Consider the following 4,884-nt stretch of genomic DNA (forward strand, 5'->3'; position numbering starts at 1 on the left):
ATATACACACACACACACACACACAAGATAGCTAAGGTAATTGTACTACTAATTTCTATTGGTTTATTGAAGGGAACAGTTAATGCTTAATTGTTTGATCAATTTACATGCCTATATCTGGTAATTTAAACAACTACTTTGAAGATAACAATATCCAGGCTGCTGGGATTAGGAAGATGCCGATCCAATCAGTGTACTGATCCAGTAATCACCCAGCCTTCATCCCAGCACCGCACTATGAATCAGTCACAAACTCTAGATTCAGCTACCTCTGAAAAAGCCTGCCCCCCGTGACTGCATGAGACTTTGGGGGGACATCCAGACACAAACCATAACATAGCTAGATCAAAGAAACAGAAAAAATAACCTAGAAGTATGTATATATTATGACATATATTGGGGAAATAATTTAGGAGAAAGTGTGACCTCATATTTTTATATTAAAATAAATTTTCAAGGGACAGCAGTAACAAATAGAAGAAAATGGCAGTCACTGTTAATTAGACTTCAGTAAATGAAAAGATCACAAAGTAAAAGATCACTACATCATGTAAAAAAACTGTAAAATGTCTGTTATGGTTGATACATGGTGTCAACTTGAGCAGTCTAGAGGCTTAACTAAGTGACTCAGCAGTTCTACATCCTGGGGTTAAACAGACATGCCCTTACCGCTCTGGGATGTTGTTCACTATGTCACTGTGAAAAGCTTAAGTTAAGTAAGTGACTCAGCAGGGAGCCAGGGTCCTTACTTTGTATTCATCCGGAGCCTGTGCAAGAGGAGGGCATGGAGATGGTGTGAGAGCTGCTCGCCCCCTGGGTGGCGGTAGCCTGCTTACCATATAAGGGAGGAAAAGAGGCTTTCCCCTCTTGCTACTCCTTCTTTGTGCTCCTGTTGCTTTGCTGTTTTCTGCTGCCATGAGCAGTGGCCCTCTGACATGTGCCGCTCTGCCTTGGAGCCGAGTAGGGACTGAAACCTCCACAAACTGTGAGCTAAATAAACCTTTCCTTCCTTCATTCTGGGTGTTGGGTATTTTGTCTCAGCAACAAGAGAAAAGTAACCAAGACAATGTCTATATCAGAAAAAGAAAAATTCAAAAGGAAAATCATAAACTAACAATTTTCAACAAACACAATAACAAAGTTACTGCTTACAGTGAGTGTAAAAGCTGTTGTTACAACAGTTAATGCTACTAGCTCAGACCAAGAACTTGGGCAGCTTTCAAATGAAGTTCACAAAGAAGAGTTTTGCCCACCCACAAATGTAAATGTGACAATTTTTCTGTGTTTTGTATTGTTTGTTTGTACCTACTGAACAGGAAAACCTTTTAAAATTAAATACAGTATTCAATGTTATTTTATTGAGGGTGTGAGGTATCAACTGAGGATGTAGAAGCATAAACAACCTTTCTGAAATGAATTTTGTTATTTTCCAATAAGAGTTGATTTTTGTTTCGTGTTTTTGAGACAGCTTCTCAGTTTATAGTGCAGGCTGGCTTTGGACTCACTATGTAGGTTAGGCTGTCCTCAAACTTGGCAGCAGCCGTCCTGCCTCAGCCTCCTGAGTCCTGGGATTATAAGCATGTGCCACCATGCCTAGTCTTCCAGTAAGAGTTTTTAAATGCCCATGCCCTTTCACCAGTGACCTCTTCTTGGAATCTATGCTAAAGAAATAAACATAAATGCAATAATATGTTTATGTATAAAGGCATTCGTTGTATAATAAATTATAGAAGCAAAAAGTTGAAAGAAACTGATTCTAACAATAAGAGAATAATAGAACGCACACTGTAGGGGACGATGACTCTTAGCATATCATTTTAAGATAGAATAATTCTAGTCTTAATGCAAGCCTCAAAGTGTGTCTTGAGAAACATCCCAGAGGGTTATAAAGAGTTAACTTTGCAGTCCTGACTTAGCCCTGGAATGCTTCTCCAAAGACAAAGAACACCAGAGCCCGGATAACTACCTATGACCCTGCCTGGGTTGTTTCATCCCTTCCCTGGCCCTAGATAAACATTGTAACCATAAAGGAAATGTATGGTTATCTAAAGGAGGACATATAGAACAGAGTACAGAAAATATATATCATTGTGGTTGGACTCATGACCGGAGCCTGACCCGGTTAGGTGGCACAAGGAAAACAACATGTGGCCAGGGCTACAACATGCCAGTCTGTTACCATGGAAACCACAAATGTATATAAGCTGGGAACAAAGGCAGGTCCACGCTCACTTCCCTGACTTGCAAGTTGGGATGAGAGGTGACCGGTCTAAATTAAAACTTCTCTTCGTCTGTTCTCTTTGGTCTCTTGCGGAATACAGCCCGAATTTTTGCCGTAACAACACAATGCAATATCATCCTTAAAATCATTTAAAAATTTTTTTAAAACACAAGAATTGTTGCATTACAGTGTTACTAATAAAAGATTCAAGTAAAATGATTCCAGTGACAAGCCTAATCTTAAGAAAAAGATTGGAGTTGGGCATGTAGCTCATTTGCCTGGCATGTGTGAGGCCTGGGGTTTGATCCCAAACACCACACACACACACACACATACACACACCTTTGTGTACTCTGACATTCACATATTGTATATATAAAGATATAATACATATACATAAAATATGGAATAGTGGCTATCTGTGGATTCTGAGATTGGAACAGATAACCATTTTCTTATTTATCCTTTTGTTCTCAAATTATAGCTGAAGACCAAGTCCAACTTGTACAATGAAAAAGTTAAAAACATCAACACCTACACCACTTGTCTTCCAGTGGTTTTTTTGTTTTTGTTTTTGTTTTTGTTTTTGTTTTTGTTTTTGGTACTGGGAATCAAACTCAGGACCTTATACTTGCTGGGCAGGTGCTGTGCCACTGAGCTACACCCCTGGCCCTTTTTTCTTTTTTTTGTCTTTTTGAGACAGGGTCTCTCTATGCAATTCAGGCTGCCCTTGAATGGTCTCAGGATGGTGCAGGATGGTCTCAAATTTGCAACGATCCTCCTGCCTCAGCCTCCTGAGTGCTGGGATTGCAGGCGTGCACCACCACTCCCGGCTTGCCAAACAGTGTTGAATGAGTTGCTGAGAAGAAGAGGTGCTTCTCACTTCTCTGCTGTTTGGCTAAGATTAAGCAAAGAAACTGGTGGATCATGCAAACTGTAGGACCAGCTCGTGTTGCACCCCTGCGTTGGGGGAATGACTGATCCACAGGAGATCGCGGACGCAGGAGACCGTTACTAGTAAGTTTTAAGGCACTTCAAAGGCAAGGTACCATCTGTGAGCCAAAGCTCACGGGAGGGCTAGAGTGTGTGGCAGATCGTGAATTTAAATATCCAGCACACCCTGAGTAATGGGAGAGGGAGAGAAAAGTGGGTCTGCGAAGTGAAAGCAGGCTGACTTCTAGCTTCTCCGCGCCTCCTTCCCCATCATATGCTGTCTCATGAACTGACCTCTCTTGTAACCCAGTGTAGCTCTGCTTCCCCCCTTCCTTTTCTCTCCTGCTTTTGCTGAGCCCTAAATGCCAGAACCAGACATTCTTAAAAGATCTGGAGATTTATCGGCAAATGAACTAGTCCTTGCACCGGATGTTCTAGGTGGAGACTTGGGCACTAAACCCATAATTTCACAATTATTCTCTTAACCCCAGTTGTGACAGATGCTACCAAGGAGCAGTAGAGGAAATTCAGGATCACTCACCAGGGTATATAAATTGGGATTATGATAGTCTGCAATGGACACCTCATAAGATACAAGAATATTTCTCTCCCGAGTAAAGGCACCCCCGAGCTGGTATGGAAGCTGGGATCCAAGCTCTTCATCCTTTTGATCCACTATCCCAACATGTGGCCACCATTTTTTAGGTTACCTCTGGACCCAAAATGGCTACCGAAACTCTAGCCATTATATTCACAATTCACAGTAGAGAAAAGAGGACCAGCAAAAGAGATTGAGTGAGTATCTCTCTTAATTAAGATGGCTTCCTTTTTGCTCATATCTCACTGGGTAAAAATGAAATTTTACTTGTGAACTGATTATAAACAAACTAATGTTTACTGAGCACCCCTAATATGTCTGGTACTTTAAAAAACAATCCTATAAGGTATGTGTCATCAACTGCATATAACAGATGAAGGAGACGAAGGTTTAAAAGGCTTTAAAAACATGTGCCAAGTTCACACAGTTGTCATAGAGCTGATTCTTTTTTTTTTTTTTTTTTTGAAACAGGGTCTCCCTATACAGTTCAGACTGGCCTTGAGCTCACTTGGCAGCCCAGGCTGGTCTCAAACTCACAATGATCCTCCTGTCTCAGCCTCCCGAGTGCTAGGATTACAGGTGTGTACCACCACACCCGGCCTAAACTATTTCTTTAAAGCCTGTTCTCTTTCCACTCTATTTTGCTGCCTTTCTCCACCAAACAAATTAAATAAGAAAAAAGTGCAGCTGGGCATGGTGGCACATACCTGTATTCCCAGCACTGGGGAGGCTGAGGCAGGAGGATCACTAGAAGTTCAAGACCAACCTGAATTACATAGTGAGACCCTGTCTCAAAAGGACAAACAATAAGCAAGAAGAAAAAAGTGCCTCAGACTTGTCATCAGCTGTATTATTGTAAAAAACCATTGTTGTTTTTTTTTTTAATTTAAAATGCTTTGACATTACCAGTTCATTAAAAGAAACAAGGTAGATCTGTATAATGGCAGCGACTTGGCCTGTTTTATTCCATTATAGTCCCAGTGCCCAGACTAGCCTCCAGCAAATCTGTACGGGTATGTTGGACATATTCCTTGGTACGGGAAGAACGTAATCCTGATGGTCCCTCCTGCCCCTGTCCAATCAGTCCCATTCTATTCTTTTTTTTTTTTTTTTTTTTTTTTTTTTTTTTTTT

Source organism: Chinchilla lanigera, unplaced genomic scaffold, assembly GCF_000276665.1.
Source record: "Chinchilla lanigera isolate Chin_1 unplaced genomic scaffold, ChiLan1.0 scaffold00051, whole genome shotgun sequence".
Taxonomy (NCBI): domain Eukaryota; kingdom Metazoa; phylum Chordata; class Mammalia; order Rodentia; family Chinchillidae; genus Chinchilla; species Chinchilla lanigera.